The following is a 19,823-nucleotide window of genomic DNA, read 5'->3' as shown; positions in this document are numbered from 1 at the left end:
AATTTGATTTCAAACTGAATTGAATTTACAAAAAAAAAAAAAGGACAAATACACCGTCAGTAATAAAATTATAAAACAACTCACCTCAATTAAGTTTGAGGTATTCAAAATATGACCACACTGAATATTTAAGAGCCATATACAATATGTTAGGCCTATTTATGTAGATAAATAAATGGAACATCAGATGGCTTTGACCTGTAATGACTGTACAATGTAATGATGCAGTAGACAGACTAGGATATTTAGATGTACAAATCAGACAAATATCCCATTCTATAACATTTCTATCATAAATTTACATTGTAAATAAATTAAAGTTCCATCTTTGATTGTTGAAAGACTTTCTGGTGCATTTCACTTACAACCAATTACACTTCTAGAAGGATTTTCATCAGGTGTGGATCTATTCTGAATGGCCGATAAATTTTGACAAAATTTAATCCAGGAGCAAAGAGAAATAATCTCTACTTTAAAAGCACAGAGAGATTGCGACTGCACACAGTCTCCCACATAGCAAACGGACTTGGCACACATGCTGTCGTCAATGGCATGTACCCTTTCAGCAAAAAATTATCCTTAATTTTGAATTGTTGTAAAGCGCATTTGCAGCAGCACACAGCCATAGGCGAGACGGCTCGCTCGCTCATTGGCTGCTCTGCGGCAACTGCACAAGCCTATCGAGTGCAGGCTGATGCAACATCAGACCAATAAGGGCGCTTCGCGCCCTTCTTGCCACTTCCCGCCGAAACGGGTGTGGCCCAACTCTATAAAAGGAGCTCGAAAAGGCTGACTCACCTGATTTTTCATCTCTTCAGCGAAGCTCACACATCGTTAGATCACGAAGGAAGCAAGCGCCATCTGATAAGCATCTCAGCGGGACGAGCCACTTCTGAAGCCGCTGGCCTTCGCCGCCTTCCACTGCCGTTCCTGCTGCGCTCTCCGGCACCTATATCCTTTAATATCCTTGTGTGTGTTCGCCCTGCGACACACACTCATAAAAGAGCTGCGTCTTTTTAAAGATGCCCTCGTGCGGAGCCCCGCTCAGCGAAGGAGACCGTCACGTCATCTGTGTCTCCTGTCTGGGTGAAGATCATGCAGCGCTCGCGCTCGCTGACGGCGGCTGCCCTCACTGCGAGCTAATGCCGATGGTGACTCTGAGGACTCGCCTGGCATTCTTCTCCGAGCCTGCCGTAAAAAGCCGTAAAAAGCGCCGCTCCCAGCGATTACCGGAACCGCCTCCAGCTCTACCGAGCTCGCCGGTTCTTCCTGCTTCACCGGCCTCCCCTGCATCACTTCCCGATGGTCAGCGCCCGCTGTCTGCTGCCGCGTCATCCGAGGAAGTGGATCTCAGGGCCGCGTCGGAGGAAGAGGACACGTGCTCTCTGCTAGCCTCGGGCAGTGAGGGTTGGGCGAGCTCCGGGGATCTCTGAGCCTTCTGCTCAGAAGCCCGGCAGATGGGCTGATATCGAGAAGGAGCTGATGCGAGTGCTCATGCTGGCCGCGGCGAGCCTCGGCCTCGAGTGGTCTGCACCAGCGCCCCCCTCTCGTTCCCGGCTGGATGGTAGCTTTCTGCCGGATGAGCGTATTTCTCCCAGCTCGAAGCCCGCCCCGTTTCTTCCTGAGCTTCATGAAAAAGTGGCGAAAGCTTGGAACGCTCCACTCTCGGCGCGAACTCGTTTGTCTGTTTCGCCAGCATTCTCCACACTGGACGATGCTAAAAACAGAGGCTACCAGTCACTTCCGCCGGTGGAACAGGCTATAGCAGCGCACCTTTGCCCGCCCTCTGCTGGACGGCAGATGAAAGCGGCGTTGCCATCGAAAGCCTGCCGCATGACGTCATCTCTGCTCGCATGGATCTTTTCTGCTGCTGGGCAGGCTGCGTCTGCGCTACACACCATGGCCACGCTGCAGATTTTCCAGGGCGATCTCCTCCGCAAGCTGGATGAGATGGGGCCTGAAGCTATCTGCCTCGCGGATCTGAGGAGTGCTTCGGATCTCTCCCTCCGCGCTACTAAGTCCGCTGCACAGGCCATGGGACGGGTTATGGCTTCCGCTACGGTGGCTGAGAGACATCTGTGGCTAACGCTTTCGGACATGGCAGAGTCTGAGCGCGCTGCGTTCCTCGATGCCCCGCTGACTCCTGCTGGCCTCTTCGGAACGTCTGTCAACGAGTTTGTCGAGAGATTCGTCGAGGACCAGAAAGCATCACAAGCCTTTAAGCACTTCTTCCCGAAGCGCTCCGGTTCTGCAGCGAGTCGCGCTAGACCGGCTCCGCAAAGCTCTCAGTCACCCCCCCCCGCCTCCAGCTGCTTCATTGCGACAGCGTCAGCAATGCAGCTCGGGACCCCGTTCTCGCTCTACCAGCCGTCGCCCCGCGCCGCGGGAGTCACCGCAGAGGATTACGGTGAAGCCGGAAGCCCCGAAGTCATCCTAGCACTTCTAGGAAAGCGCCGGTGTACGAGTTCCGCTGTGGCCGAGCTCTCACCCAAGCACGCCGCTGTTGCAGTTCCAGGAATTGTGACTGTCCCAGCGTTTTCTGCAACGCGCAAACCTGCACAGTTGCCCGCTTGCCTGCACACAAAAGCCGTTATCACGGCTACCCAGATATTTCCCGAAAAGAGTGTTATTTCTGGTGTTCCGGCCACGGCCGATGGTGCTATAAATGTAGTGACAATGCCCACTCCTCAGTGCCCATCTCCACATATAAGCACAGCCCTGCACACAGGGCTCGCGCCCATAAGATCGACTCAAGTCGGTCGCGCGCGCTACATAGTAAACGTGCCCACTCCTCAGTGCCCACAAACACTATGTCACACACAGCGCGCGGTTCCTGTAAAAACGAAACCTGTGCACGTACGCTTTGCCAAGGCAGACAGCGAGTCGAAAGCAGTAAATGTGCATGCTTACAGCCCACAGTTACTCGCAGACATCACGAGTCCCACGGGACCCGCTCTGCCCTCCCTCAATCGGTTAAGCACCGTGGCGGGGTCGAGGAAGAGCGATCTGCCCGCTGTGATCAGCGCGCTCCCCACCTCAAATGCCACGGGCATAACGCCCATGGTGCAGCACATCAAAGCATCGCCGTTGCCCAGTCAACAGAGCGCGCTTCGCATCCAGCCCTTAGCCATTCATGCAAATGCATGGTCAGCGCTTCCAGGGCTTTCGGATTGGGTGCTAGTCATTATAAAGAGAGGCTACTCGCTACAGTTTTTTCGACGCCCTCTGCGCTTGTCAGCGCGCGTTGAAACTACGGTCAAAACAGAAGTAGCACACCTACTTTGGGCCGAAATATCAAAACTGTTGAGCAAAGGGGCTGTGGAGCCTGTATCTCAAGCTCAAAGCGAAGGGGGGCTGTACAGCAGATACTTTCAAGTGCCCAAGAAAGACGGGGGTCTCAGGCCCATACTGGATCTAAGACAGCTGAACAAGGCATTGGTGAAACACAGATTCAGAATGCTTACGACCAGGAAACTCCTCGCACATATTCGCAGAGGAGACTGGTTCATGTCAATAGATCTGAAGGACGCGTATTTTCAAATACAGATAGCGTCACGTCACAGGCGATACTTGAGATTCGCCTTCGAGGGCCAGACATACCAGTTTTCAGTCCTGCCGTTCGGCTTGTCCGTGGCTCCTCGTATGTTTACGAGGTGCATGGACGCAGCGCTCGCTTCTCTCAGACTCAGAGGCATGCGAGTGGTGAACTATTTGGACGACTGGCTTATTCTGGCTCAATCACGATCAGAGCTCGTGGAACACGGGGCCATTTTACTCGATCACCTCGAGAAACTCGGTCTCAGTGTCAACTGGACGAAGAGTTTGCTGAACCCCAGTCAGACGATACTGTTCTTGGGTATAGCTCTGGACTCACGTTCCATGACGGCACGGCTGTCACCACAGCGTGCGTTGGGCATTCAGCGCGCAGCGAGTTCTCTCCTCTGCGGCGCGACCGTCTCTCTCAGAGAATTTCAGAAGATGCTAGGTCTCATGGCCTCAGCATCACCAGTTCTTCAGTTGGGCCTGCTCCGGATGCGCCCCCTGCAGTTCTGGCTGAGGGCGCGGATACCGCGCGGAGCGTGGATATCTGGTCGGCTGCGTCTCAGGATCAATCAGAGCTGCGTTACAGCCCTGAAACCCTGGACAGCGAACGACTGGTACCAATCAGGTGTAAGCCTGGGGACTTCCTCGAAAGTGAAAATGGTGTCGACGGACGCCTCCACTTCGGGATGGGGAGCGCTGCTCGAGGGCAGACCGTCCTTTGGCCTGTGGTCAGAACGGGAAAAGCTCCAACATATCAACTGTCTGGAAATGCTGGCAGTGGAGAACGCGCTGACGCGTTTTTGTCCCCAAATCAAGGGCCACCATGTCTTAGTCCGTTCGGACAACATGTCTGTGGTGTCCTACATAAATCGCCAGGGCGGTCTCGGGTCCCGAAACCTGTACAGGTTGGTGGAACGCCTCCTGGTTTGGGCTCAGCGCAACTTGCGCTCGCTGAGGGCAGTTCATGTGCCTGGGCTACAGAATCTGGGTCCAGACAGGCTGTCCAGAAACAACATTCCCACGGGAGAATGGTCTCTACACCCGCAGCACACCCCTCAGTCCAGCTGTTGTGGGAGAGATTTGGCAGGGCGGAAGTGGACCTATTCGCGTCCCACGAAAACGCTCACTGCCCCGCGTTCTTTTCCAAGAACGTAAGCGCGCTGTCACGGAGATGGCCGTGCTGCCCGCTTTATGCTTTTCCCCCCGTCTCCCTCCTTCTGCAGGTGATAGAACGGATGAGGGAAACGAGATGCTCAATACTGCTTGTAGCACCACTTTGGAAGAACCAACCATGGTTTACAGATTTGATGCAGTTAGCAGACACTGCCCCGTGGCCAGTGCCGTTGAGGAGGGATCTCCTCTCGCAGGCCGGGGGCTCGATTTGGCACCCTCAACCGGAGTTGTGGTCCCTCCATGTGTGGGCGCTCAACGGTTACCCGCTGATCTCTCAGTGGGAGTGCTAAATACCATCACTCAGGCTAGAGCTCCGTCGACACGACGGCTGTATGCCTCGAAGTGGTCGGTGTTCTCCAGCTGGTGCACAGGTGCACCTCACCCCTTAGTTGTGAGGTGACGGAGGTTCTCTCCTTCCTACAGGAGCTGTTGGATAAGGGCAGAGTCCCCTCCACGCTCAAAGTATACGTGGCGGCTATCGCAGCGTTTTCTGAGACAGCGCTCGGTCAGTCAATAGGAAGGAACGATTTGGTCATCCGCTTCCTTAGAGGAGCTAGGAGGCTGAATTCCCCCAGACCTCCGTCAGTCCCTGTATGGGACCTTGCGACGGTTTTGGAGGCCATGAAAGGTTCCCCTTTCGAGCCTATCCTAACGATTAGCCTCAAGCATCTGTCGTTCAAGACAGTGTTCTTGTTGGCTCTCGCTCTCGGTGAGCCCGTCGTGCTTGGAGTTTGGGCCTAATGACTCAAGGGTCATACTCAAACCTAGGCACGGTTATGTGCCGAAATCCCTCAACACGCCGTTTCGGGCTCAGGTTATTGCCCTGTCTGCCCTGTCGGTGTTAGGGGAGGATGGAGACTCGAGTCTTCTTTGCCCTGTTAGGGCTTTAAGAGCTTATGTGTCTCGCTCCGCTTTCTTTAGACGGACTGAGCAGCTGTTTGTCTCGTTCAGTGGACGTTCCAAAGGAATGGCTGTTTTGAGACAGAGCCTATCCTGATGGATAGTTGACGCCATAGCGTTAGCTTACGCTTCCAGGGGCCTTCAGTGCCCACTGGGCGTCAGAGCACACTCCACAAGAGGCGTCGCCTCGTCGTGGGCGTGGTCTACTGGGATCTCCTTGCAGGATATATGTATGGCGGCAGGTTGGGCCTCGCCGTCTACATTTATCAGGTTCTATAACCTGGAGGTTCCCGCCTTGCAAGCAAGGTTGCTGTCAGTATAGTCGAATCAGGGCCCTGATTGGAACTCTGAGATCGCGAGCGTTATGCGCTGCCGACTATTATATGGGCAGTATTGCGTAAGACCCGCATTGCCACATTGGTCAGGCCTTGCCTCGACTGTGTGATGTCATATTGCCGCGTCTACGGGCGCTGCTAGATATGGGACGGAGGGTCTTCCCCCCCTCCTGTCCTGGGCTCTCTGTGAGTCCCTCGGGTGACTGTGCACTGTAAATCCTGGGCGTTGCTTCCAGGTTTATTGGTGTGTGATCCCTGTGCGCACGGCGCTTTACATGGGGTTCCCGTAGCGTCTTAGCTAAGACGCAGTACGAGAGAACTCTCGTAAGAGAACGTACTCGGTTACTAACGTAACCTCGGTTCTCTCTAGAAGAGGGAACGAGTACTGCGTTCTCTGCCGTGCGTACGATTCACTCTGGTTCGCTTCGGCGATGAAATAAATCAGGTGAGTCAGCCTTTTCGAGCTCCTTTTATAGGGTTGGGCCACACCCGTTTCGGCGGGAAGTGGCAAGAAGGGCGCGAAGCCTGCTCTCGATAGGCTTGTGCAGTTGCCGCAGAGCAGCCAATGAGCGAGCGAGCCGTCTAGCCTATGGCTGTGTGCTGCTGCAAATGCGCTTTACAACAATTCAAAATTAAGGATAATTTTTTGCTTCAGTATTTCGTGAAAAGAGACTTTTCCCGTAGCGTCTAAGCTAAGACGCAGTACTCGTTCCCTCTTCTAGAGAGAACCGAGGTTAAGTTAGTTACCGAGTACATTTTGCCGAGCTTTGAATATACTGACACACATGTAAATTTTTCCAAACACTTAAGTAAATTCACTTAAGACATAACTGATTGTGTTTAAGTAAATATATGAAATGACAGGCATTATGACAATTATTGTGTGAATTTGACAATTTAAGCACAATAAATGTGATGCACCTCTATGAAAATAAAAATGTACACATCTACAATAATTTTCCTGCAAATTATACTTTACAAACAAATCAAACCACTATTTAAGTTGGCTTGAGAAAGCCAACTTACTGAAATCCTATGTAAACTTATTATTCTTCTTCTTCTTTTTGTTATTCTTCTGACCCAAAATTTTGCAACTCTAACTCCTCCTAAAGCTTTAACTCTACAAATTCCAAACTCGGGTCAGACTTTCAGACTGTTTTGACTTTGTGTGCTATTTCTTTTCAGACTGATTTGACTTTCAGTTTTCTTAAAAATTAATAATAAAAACCATAAAAACCCCATAGACTTACATTGCAGAGAGCTCAAATTGAGCCAAGACTACGGTGGCCCATTAGTGCACAAGCCAAAAATTCAAATCTAAACTCTAGGGCTGTTCGATTCCACAATTTTTGGAATCGATTTCGATTCCAAGAATCGATTCCTCACTGTTGTTTTCGATTCTTTTCCAATTCTTTTTTTTTTTTTTTTTTAGATTAAAAGGAACCTAATCTCACCATTATGACTGCAGGATAGGTCTTATAATGTATCCTTCCTATAATATGAAGCTGAAAAAAAATAAATTGACGATATGAAAATTTTAGTTTTTTCAGCTTTGCCCGTGAAATTAGTCATAGCCCAGCTAAACAGGGACATGTGTTTATCGCATGAATTAAATAAGATATGAAGTGTCTACAATAAATGTGCACAGTTCAGCTGAATGATGAAGTTAACTTTGTATACTTTGCACAATATTAACAAACCGTACACTGAAACTAAATAACCAGAACATTAATGACTGATAGAGCTCTGTCAATCAGATGCGCTCTCGTCCACTGATCTATGCTCGTGACGTATCATTTATAATTATCATTGGCTGATAGAAATGTTTTTTTTTTGTTTAGTTTTTTTTTACATATTTTAGATGGTAATAAGATCAAGACCCTCAGTGACATCATGATCTTTTCGTTCATGCAGCGCTCAAAATTGTGGACAAGCCAGTTCCACCGTAAAATAACCTCTGAATCTTTTATATATATATATATATATATATATATATATATATATCATTGAAAATAATCTTTTATCTCACAACTGTTGTAATTATGGCTTAGGTGAATTGTGCTTCTGAAACGAAAGGCTACATCCTAAAACTCAAATGATGCCGGCTCGTTTTCTTTCTGTTTATTTTCGTGAATTTAAATGTGTGCAGCCTTTGTCGGATGTAGCCTTCCATTAGAGAGACACCCATTGATAAGCTTTGTTGAACTGAGAAATACTCTGAATGAGGAGTCGATTCCCCTTGATGGAATCGACTCTCGATTCCCAATGCCTCGGAATCGAAGAATCGATTCTTTTTGGAATCGATTCCCAGCCCTGCTAAACTCCCTGAAGCCCTAGACTCAATTAAACTACCATTATATGTCTGTCTATCTATCTATCTATCTATCTATCTATCTATCTATCTATCTATCTATCTATCTATCTATCTATCTATCTATCTATCTATCCTAGCAACATGCTAATGTTAGAAAACATGCTAGTCGAATGCTAATCATGCTAGAAAACATGTTAATGACATGCTAATCGCATGTTAGTCATGCTAGACACATGCTAGCAACATGCTTATCATGCTAGAAACATGCTCGTCACATGATAATCATGCTAGAAACATGGTAGCAACATGCTAGTCATGCTAACATGCTATTCGCATGCTTATCATGCTAGAAACATGCTAGCAAAATGCTAGTCGCATGCTAGTCATGCTAGAAACATGGTAGCAACATGCTAGTCATGCTAACAACATGCTAGTAACTTTTGCTAATCATGCTAGAAACATGCTAGCAACATGTTAGCAGCATGTTAATCATGCTAGAAATATGCTAGCGACATGCTAGTCATGATAACAACATACTAGTAACTGGCTAATCATGCTAGAAACATGGTAGCAGCATGCTATGCTAGCGACATGCTAGCAACATGCTAATTATGCTAGCAACATGTTAATCATGCTAGCAACATGCTAGTCGCATGCTAATCATGCTAGAAACATGCTAGCAACATGCTAATCATGCTAGCAACATGCTAGTCGAATGCTAATCATGCTAGAAACATGCTAGCGACATACTAGCAACATGTTAATCATGCTAGAAACATACTAGCAACATGCTAGTCATGTTAACAACATGCTAGTAACTTGTTAATCATGCTAGAAACATGTTAATCATGCTAGAAACATGCTAGCGACATGCTAGTCATGTCAACAACATGCTAGTAACTTGATAATCATGCTTGAAAAATGCTATTAACATGGTAGCAGCATGTTATCTTCTATCTATCTTCAAACTGTATCTATCTCTTTCTAAGTCATCTATCTTTTTTCTTTCTTTTTAACTAATCTTTCTTTCATTCTTTTTTCTTTCTTTCTAACTAATCAATAATTCTTTCTAACTATATTCTTTCGTACTTCTATCTATTTATCTCTTTCTAAGTAATCTATCTTTCTTTCTAACTAATCTATCATTCTTTCTTTTTAACTTATCTATCTATCATTCTTTCTTTCATACTAATCTATCTATCATTCTTTCTTTCGAACTAATCTATCTATCATTCTTTCTTTTGAACTAATCTATATCATTATTTCTAACTAATCTATCTGTCATTCTTTCTAACTAATATATCTTTCTTTCTTTCAACTAATCTATCATTCTAACTTTAAACTATAAACTTCTAACTTCTTTAAACTTCTTCAAACTTTTTGGTCAGGCTTTCTCAAGCCAACTTAAAGTTTGTCTCGACAAACTTTTTTTCTAGTTAATTTTGTTTTGCTCTGAGCTTATGAAAATCATTTTAATGAGTTTCTAAACATTACAAAGTGTGATGTTATCTGAGAAATCTACATGTATGAATGAAATATTTTTGTCGAAATAATAATAATAATGTTATTTAGAAGGTTTGTTAACATTCATCTTATTCATAACAGTATTTCTCTCATCAAATGTTAGAAACAAAAAATAATAGTAGTCTGCCATAAAGATGCTCCCCCACAAGAAGCAGATTAGGGTGCTGCCACATTAAGAGTTGTTATCGCTTCTCAGAAGGGCAATGTTTGACATGTGACTAATGCAAAGGTACCTACTATTATTTGTGTCTTGGTTGGTTTACTGTAATATCGTCAGAATATGAGACATAAGTCTTTGTTTCCAATTGTAGGTTGAGATGCACAAAACCTAACTTGCTCAAGAATCCCAGCGCGCAGGGTGAATCATATAATAAACATTGTACAATAAGTATCACTATAATGACATTTTGTGTTAGGTAATGGCTCTTTTCTGATGTTGTTATTAGATGGACTTCGAGGATGGAAGATTGTAGGTAGTGGACCTGACTGCTGGGTTATAGGAGAAAATTGGAAGCCAATTCCAGACTCTGTCACCAGATGTTTTATAACATCTTATGGGTATGTTTGATATTTTAGATCCTTCAAGGAAAGTTTGGAGCCTATTTATTTTCATTGAATGTAAAATATGAAAATAAGTCAATTGGCAAGCCAAATCCACACATGAATCATCCACAAACTTTGTCCTCAGGCTATGTTTGAAGCGACAGCTGATTGACTTAAACAAAGAAGGCTACAGTCATACTTTCATGGATCAAGTGCAACCTCATATAAAAATATCAGACTGGTGAGCATTCACTCAAACTTTCATTTCATGCCACAGTATCTTGGATGGTGGATTTCGTATTTTATGTGAAACATTTTTGTGAATGACCTGTCATTGGTCACATGTAAATTATGCTAGAATTGTAGTTGGTAGTATTGACAGATCCGACACAACCCCAAGATGAAAGCCCAGTTTGTTCATAGTAACACTCTTATTTGATGTTTGTCTGGTGCAGGTATGCCTCATGCCATGACTGTGGAAGTGAGTATCAGATCTGTGTAGAGTTGCTTGATCAGAGGAAAAACCCCATCAAAACCTTTCAGCCTGAGAAAGTTATATTGTCATTTTGGAACGGTGAGCCGTGGTGTGAAGTGAGTAGAATAATACTGACCATCCAATTATTCCCCTGTAATTAAAATAATAGTAAAATCTTAACTGTCCCTGTATTTGTTCTGCTTTATTTCAGATGAGCCACGTGTTTAAGAATTATGGACCTGGGGTTCGTTTTATCCGTTTCACTCATGGTGGAAACGATACACAGTTCTGGGCGGGTCATTATGGAATACGGGTCACTAACAGTAGTGTGGTGATTTATCCTGCTGATGAGAGGTAGTGCTTTCAATGCAGATACAAGAAACATGTAGGCATATCATGAAACAGAACATTAAAAATGAAAATAAAGTGCAAATGTTAACAACTACTGAACGTCCACTGTGTTAATGGGTGTGTTAATGTGGACAGTAAAGACCACAGCCATTAGCATCATCTTTTAAATGGGTCAAGACCTGGGTAATCAAAATTCCATTGATCTTTCAACATGTAAGAAGAGGTCATTAAACTTTAACAACATCCTGTTGTTTTTGCAAGTTTTAGAACTCAAAACTTTCCCATTATTCTAAAAACTAGGGATGGAAAGATTCCTCGATTCGCTCGGTGCACCAGTTTAAAAAGTGTGCATCACTACAAGTTTTCATTTATATTGCAATGCATCGTTTTTAACGTATTTGAATCTGTAAAAACAATTTATTTATATATAATTACTAGTGGATGCGCTATACTTGTATTGTTTAGAAAGTGACCAATAATCGGTGACCAATATTTTATATGTAGATTGATTTCTTCTCTCTAAACCATACCTGTGAACCCTCCCGTTTTTTCCAGGATTCTCCCGTATTTTGCGATTCTATCCCACTATCATCCTGTTTAAATATGTTTTCGTATTTCTCCTGTATTTTTTAACTTTCTATAAAAAAAAAAAAAAAAAAAAATCCCAGTGGGCGTATTTTATATTTGCTTAATTCGCTTCCGTGAAAACTACCGTAATTTGTATGGGCCAAACCCTATAGACTTTATGGGCCCAAACTCATTATATGAATAATCACAACAACAAATTCCAATGTTGTCCAGTTGCCAGATCTTGTATGGAACGCATTTTTCTCAAACGATCGACGCATACAAATTTCAACCCATTTGTCCCCTCAACTTGGCAACCTACAGTCCAGTTATGCTATTGATATGTACACAGGGATTACCGCGGGACAGAAACAATGATCACTGGTATGGGAGGAGAAGACTCAGGTGGTGCTCCAGTGAAAAAAACTAATTATATATATAAATTTATATTTACACTTAGAATGAGGTATAGCTTACACTTCAAAATGCTATTTAATTGATTAAATATGAGGCTGCAAGTTTCTAATTCAGGTGCTGTGCTGCTTTGTTTTCTGCGTTTACGCTAGCATGTTACTATCAATTCAATTCAAGTTTATTTGTATAGTGCTTTAGTAGTAGCTTATAAGTGGTGACTGTCAGTTTGTGCACGTATGACAGGATTTTTCAGAAAAATTAATACAAGACGTAGTCAGCCAGACGATGAACATTATTAACAGCAATTATTATTTGATGCAGTCACACTTGTAGCAATATTTGTTAGTTCTATCATGTCCCTATCATGATTAGCATGTTACTAGCATGTCCTTAACATGTTTCTAGCATGATTAGTATGTTACTAGCATGTTCTTAGCATGATAAGCAAGTGACTAACAAGTCGCTAGCATGAATAACAAGTTACTAGTATGTCGCAAGCATGTTTCTAGCATGATTTTCAAGTAACTAGCATGTTGTCAGCATGTTTCTAGCATGATTAGCAAGTGACTAGCATGTCGCTAGCATGTTTCTAGCATGATTAGTAAGTGACTAGCAGGCCTAACATGATAAGCAAACTTACTACCATGTCGCTAACATGTTTCTAGCGTGATTAGCATGTGACTAGCATGTTCCTAACATGATTAGTAAGTGACTAGCATGTCACTACCATGATTAGCAAGTTACTAGCATGTCGCTAGCATGTTTCTAGCATGATTAGCATGTGAAACGGCTACACTCCTGGCGAAAAGCGATATCTGCTGGCAGAGAATAAATTAGCATTTCTGGGAACATTATTTTATGGTTATAAAAAATATTACCTAAAAAGAACATTTCCCTACAATTAATATTTAGTTCCCAAAAAAATAACCAAATGGGAACCAAAAACTGACATTAGGGCAACGTTCTGTGTTTGCTGGGATATAATTGTTTTTCTAATAATTGTTTAAATTAATATAATATAATATAATATATTGTTATAATATATTGTTATATAATATATAAAAATTGTTACTTTTGACTTCGCCCCCATCCCTCCTTTCCCGTATTTTGGTACCCAAATGTTGACAAGTATGCTAAACCTTTTCTCAAGTGCGTTCTCTAATCACTGCTGCCGTATGAGTATGACGCATGATGAGGAAAAACTGGGATTAAAGTCCAAAACCTGACTTGAAATAACCTAACAAATCAATCGGGACTAAAGCAGTTTCATTAACGACAAATTAAATTCACACAATCTCATTCGTTTGTGCATGCTTATTCATAAACAGACCTTATTGTCGATTATGGATCAAATCGATCCACCATGACAAACAGCGAATATATCTGTGCTGTTTAATGCATGTGAGATGTTGTGTTTTTCTCAGTGCATAACTGACATGTCACAAGTATTTTTTAGTGTTTATAAAAATTTTGTATCCAGTTTGCTGTCAGGAGTGGGCAAGGCCGACGCGAGTGAACGAGCGCTGCTGCGCGCATGTGCACTGAACAGACTGAGTGCAATTAAATAGGAGCGCAATAATTAAAATATAAAATGTAAACATTTTGCATTTTGAGTAAAATATACATTTTGCAAAATAATTGTTTTTTGGACATTAAATGTGTCTTTTGTATTTTTTATGTATAGCACAGCAGTAACTCTTAAGTGGACTATTGTAATAGGTAAAACAAATGTAAGCTAAGTAGGCTACAGTACTAATTGCTAAGCTCAAATGAGTTATGTGTTTCTTATAACAGTTAAAATGTAGTCATTTTCTTTTTTATTTATTTTCATTTTTGATTCCGTGATTTTAACTTGTAATTTAGTTATTTAAATGCTTTAAAGAGCAATTTTAGATTGTAATGTTCTAATGTTCTGCTATCTAAAAAAAATAAGTAAGGAATAATTGACTCGTGGCCATTGAATTATTAAAAAAATAATGCACAACCCAGGTGGTGATGCGGCCACCGCACAAAGTGGAGTATTTTTCTAATAATTGAACGGCCCGAAGTCAATTATTCCACTTATACTACGGTAACCACACCTAAAGACATGGATCAGATGATATAGTTAAAGGGATTCGTCTGGTCTTTGTACTTAAATCACTACTGTGAGTAGGATTATTTCTTCCGCATCTCATCCAATGCCTTTTTTGCGAGTTACAAAATGTCATTTTAAAGCTGGTATGAAGGCTTGAGCCGTTGATAGCATTCTAATGCAGTTATTAATGAAGTTATTAGAAATACAGCGAGACAGACAGAGACACAGAGAAAGAAAGAGAGAGAGAGAAAGAGCTTGTGTGAATTAGGTTACCTCTGTGCGTCTCTAAACAGTGCTGTTATTACAATTGAATCGGATCGCACTGCATTGTAACATTTTAGCTTGACCAGAGCTTTTTAATGAATTTCTAAACCTTGTGAAGTGTGATGTGATCTGAGAAACATACATTTATGAATGAAATGTTTTGATGAAATTATACAGATATTTAGAAAATACATGAAAATTAATCTTTCTTCATTCCATATTTCATGTATTCAAATGACAGTGAGAGATATCATACACTTTAAAAAGAACTTGGTAAAATGGGTAATGAGACTTGAGTCTAGTTGTTGGTACCAATAGTACACTTCTCGTAACACATTAGTCCAAACCAGTTAATCTAAACACCTAAAATGCAAAAGTCAATTTCATGGATGAACAAAGGGGATTACTGTAATATCGTCAGAATGTGACAATTAACTTCTGTGTTTCCCCTCTTAGTTTCAGACTCACAAATCGTAACTTGCTAAAGAATCCCAGTGCACAAGGTGATTCATATAATGAAGATTGTACACTATAATAAGTGCCACTATAATGACATTTTGAGTCAGGTAACATCTCTTTTCTGTTCTGATGTTCTCATTAGAGGGACTTCAAGGATGGGAGATTGTAGAAGATGGAGGTGACCGCTGGGTGACTGGAGGAAACAGGACAACATTTCCAGTCAAGTCATGTTTTGTGACGTCTTATGGGTATGATTGAACTTTTAGATCCCTCAAGAATGTTTTGAGCTCATTACATTTCAGTTGATGTTGCATATTGAAATAAATCAAGCATCAAGCCAATGTAGATGTGAATCATAAACTTTGTCCTCAGTTTATGTTTGAAGGAGCAGCTGATTGATCTGAAGGAAGAAGGCTACAGTGATGCTTTAATGGATCAACAGCAACCTCATATCAAAATATCAGACTGGTGAACATTCATTCAAACATTTCATGCTACAGCATCTTAGGTGGTGGACTTCATAGTTGTGACCCTGGACCACAAAACCAGTCTTAAGTTGCTGGGGTATATTTGTAGCAATAGCCAAAAATAAATTTAAATTAATTTTAAACAGTTGAATCTCGGCCAAATATTGTACTATCCTCTCAATTAAAAAAAAAAGACCCTTATGGGTGGTTTTGTGGTCCAGGTTCACATTTCATGTCATATTATGTTAGCAACCTGTCCATTTGTGCCTTAGGCTGAAATTGTGGTTGGTAGTATGAGAACCTAAAGTGACATGTCATTCATATTTCAATGTTTTATCTTTACATTAATAATGTTTATTATTTTGTAGTTTTAATGTTAGACTCATAGAGTGTATAAAAATATGGACGTAGTGTCCGTGACCTCACCCATAGGTTTCCGAAGAGCGTTTTTGAAGCCTAAAGTAGGCGAAACCTGCTGTTGCAATTTTTGCAACACGTCACTCCCGGATAATTGAAAATGGGAAAAGAGGCGGGAATTGGTTGCTGAAACCACGCCCACCTAGTGCGACAGCGGTGACAGCAGCGGCAATCCACATGTCACTCAAGTGGCTGGGCCCTTAATTATGCAGAACTTTAAGGCTTAATATAATTTAAACGGATGAGTCATAAAAAAATTCAACCCCCTCACAGTTGTCATGAAGGGCAAAATTAGCTATATAGACCAAAATCACGTTTTAAACGTTATTTTATGCTGTACAGATTAACATGGGGAGTCTATGGGATTGACTTTTGCAGGCAGCCTCTAGTGGCCAGTTGATGAATAAAGGTTTAAGTCACTTTCTTGTTGGCTTCACAAGAGAGAGCGGGAGGTTGCTGCTTGGTTAGGATCTGTATTAGCTCTAACACAAATGGGTAGTTTGAGCTTTGAGCAACCCACGATCGGGTCCAGGCTCTACTGTCCTACACAATAGAATCAAAAATATCAAAATAAATAAATAACATGCACACACAGTACAGAAAGTGAGTTTAAATATAATTAAAGGTATAGTTCTCCTAAGAATTAAAATTCTGTCATCATTTACCAAACCTTTATGACTTCCATTCTTCTGTGAAGCACAGAAGAAGATTTGAAAAATTGTCTTAGTGTTTTTATTCATACAGTAAAGGTCAACGTGAGCCCATGTTATTTAAGCTTTTAAAATGCTCCCTTTTCTATTCCAAATAAGAAAGAGAGTGACACAGGTTTGAACTGACATGATTGAGAGTAAAATATGACAGAATCTTTATTTTTATGTGATCTAGCCCATTAAGAAGACGAGAAGATTTTTTTAACAGAACCACATTTATTTTGATTTCTCATCTGCAGGTATGCCCCACTCTCTGATTGTGGAAGTGAGTATCAGATCTGTGTGGAACTGCTTGATGAGAAGAAGAAACCCATCAGTACCTTTCAGCCTGAGAAAGTTTTCTTCAAAAGGGGACAATTTTTCCATGGCGTCAAGTGTGTAGAATAATACTGACAGTCCCGTTATTCCCCTGTAATTGTCAAAACCTAACTGTCTCTGTGTTTATTCTGGTATATTACAGATGTTCCACGTCTTTAGGAATTATGGACCTGGAGTTCGGTTTATCCGTTTCACTCACGGTGGGAAGGATACAAAATTTCAGGAAGGCCAACATGGAATAAAGGTCACTAATAGTAGTGTGGAGATCTATTTAACTGATTAGAGTGTTTTCCAGATTTAAATTCATCAGCTGCAAAAGTGACCTTCAAGTGATGAACTGTAGTGATGCAATATGCTTTAAGAATATCTTATATACCGCTACATAGCTCTATATTATTTTCCATTAAATGTTGTACGTTACACTGTTAAAATAAAGGACCTTAGTTGAACTGCTCATCATATAATCAAGTACAATAAACATCTCAAAGTTGCTGTGTGTGCTCATACAAATTAATTTCTAAACATTAAACACTTGAAAAAACATTAGCATTCCTCTTGATTCATACCATATGTTATATCTTCAAGTGAGAGAGACACAAAAAGTGGGTAACCTCTCAAAATGGGTAATAACAATTTATTTTTTGGAACATAATAAACACAGTTTACATTTATAATGACCAGACGTGGGAGTAAGTCACATATGTGCAAGTCACAAGTAAGTCTCAAGACTTAACCTTCAAGCATTAAGCAAGTCCAAGTCATTTTTTGTGACAATCAAGCAAGTCAATACAATAAAAATCTATAATAAATAAATAAATAAAAATTAAAACTACATAGCCTAAGATGTAAATGTAACTGAAATTAGTCAAACATGAAAAGTATTTAGGTACAGCTGTTTATATAAGCCTTAAACATTGAAGAAAACCATGAAAAAATATTAAACAATTCAAGTAAAATGGTTTATATGCAACCAAATGGAATTCTTCCAACAAGCATCACCCTTATGGGACATGAACACATCCTTAAGTTAGATTCTTCCTTTTTTAACAAAATAATACAACAAGACCAGTTTATAATGTACAGGTGCATCTCAATAAATTAGAATGTCATGGAAAAGTATATATCAGTAATTCAACTCAAATTGTGAAAATTTTCGCGCCACTAAGGTGACACATCTGTTTAACAACAGGCTGTGAGAGGGCTGTGGACCAAACGACACAAAATTATCCACAAAGAAAACAGAGCGATGGACTCCATTGTGTTCAGAGAGCGCCGCTCTTCCTGTTTATCCCGAAACCGTCGCGCACCATAATGACGTAAGCGTGCTCCTGCACGAATGCTGAAACCCTCCTATGTGAGTGCAGGCCAGAGGGGGAGTGGGGAGGGGGGACAATCGTACTCGGGCCTGGTTCATGGCAACCGTGCCTAGTGTGAGTACACCCTAAGCATGTTAACAGAAAGTTGAGTGGAAGGAAAAAGTGTGGAAGAAAAAGATGCACAACCAACCGAGAGAACTGCAACCTTATAAAAAAGTGACGTGACACTCAGCCAAGTATGGTGACCTATACTCAGAATTCGTGCTCTGCATTTAACCCATCCAAAGTGCAGACACACAGAGCAGTGAACACACACACACACAGCTGGAGAAGTGGGCAGCCATTTGTGCTGCTGCACCCGGGGAGCAGTTGGGGGTTTGATGCCTTGCTCAAGGGCACCTAAGTCGTGGTATTGCGGCCCGAGATTTGAACCCACAACCCTAGGGTTAGAAGTCAAACTCTCTAACCACACGACTTCCTGTGGCCTAGTGAGGATTGTCAAGAAAAATCGATTCAAGAATTTGAGTGAACTTCACAAGTAATGGACTGATGCTGGGTTCAAGGCATCAAGAGCCACCACACACTGAAGTATCAAGGAATTTGATGAACCACAGACAACGTCAGAGGCGTCTTACCTGGGCTAATGAGAAGAAGAACTGGACTGTTGCCCAGTGGTCCAAAGTCCTCTTTTCAGATGAGAGCAAGTGTTGTATTTCATTTGGAGACCAAGGTCCTAGAGTCAGGAGGAAGGGTGGAGAAGCTCATAGCCCAAGTTGCTTCAAGTCCAGTGTTAAGCTTCCACAGTCTGTGATGATTTGGGGTGCAATGTCATCTGCTGGTGTTGGTCCATTGTGTTTTTTGAAAACCAAAGTCACTGCACCCGTTTACCAAGAAATTTTGGAGCACTTTATGCTTCCTTCTGCTGACCAGCTTTTGGAAGATGCTGATTTCATTTTCCAGCAGGATTTGTCGGGTCTCGGGGCTAATCACCTGTCTTTTTGGTGTGGGTGTGTGTGTGTTGGGATGGTTTGACAGCTCACCGCATCTGCCTGTTTGTGTTTTCCCCGCCTCCCTTGTTCCCCGTTGTTAACCGTAATTGCTCGCCACCTGTTCTCTATGTCCTTCTAATTTTTTCCCCTTTATTATTCCCTGTGTTTCTCTGTCTATTGTCAGACTGTTGTTATTCGTTCCAATAGCTCCGATCATCTAGCAGCTCTTTGTACTCACCCTGTCGTGTCTTGTCCTCAGGCTCCAGTGTGTTTAGCTGATTTCTCTGCCCTAGTTCTTACAAGCCCAGAGCTCCTAGTAGCATCTGCTGTTCATCCTGTCACTGCGAGTGAAACCTGTGAAATGTGACTCATCTGCTCTTCATCCTGTCACTGCGAGTGAAACCTGTGAAACGTGACTCATCTTCTCTGTCTCCGCTTTGTGAATAAAGCCTTGAGTTTACCCGCATCTGAATCCAGCCTGCTTTCTCCTGACAGAACAGTCTGACCATATTATGGATTCAGCGGGATCTGATCCGCTTCGCTCGGCTCTCGCTCAATAGGGAGTGTTGATCGGGCAGCATGCCAATCAGCTCAACACCACCGCGCTGGATGTGGAAGTTCTCAGTGCCCGAGTCTCCGAACTCCTCACACGGGTGGACGATCTTCA

The 19,823-nt window shown here is 42.5% G+C and overlaps 1 pseudogene; it reads left to right on the top strand.

The window, feature by feature from the left end:
• Window positions 1-9,783: 9,783 nt before the first annotated feature.
• LOC132113118 (F-box only protein 44-like) lies at window positions 9,784-17,134 on the top strand (annotated as a pseudogene).
• The last annotated feature ends 2,689 nt before the right edge of the window (window positions 17,135-19,823 follow it).

This window comes from Carassius carassius, chromosome 3 (genome assembly GCF_963082965.1).
Source record: "Carassius carassius chromosome 3, fCarCar2.1, whole genome shotgun sequence".
NCBI lineage: Eukaryota > Metazoa > Chordata > Actinopteri > Cypriniformes > Cyprinidae > Carassius > Carassius carassius.
The sequence above is the reverse complement of the archived record's forward strand: the minus strand, read 5'-3'. Positions and strand labels throughout refer to the sequence as shown.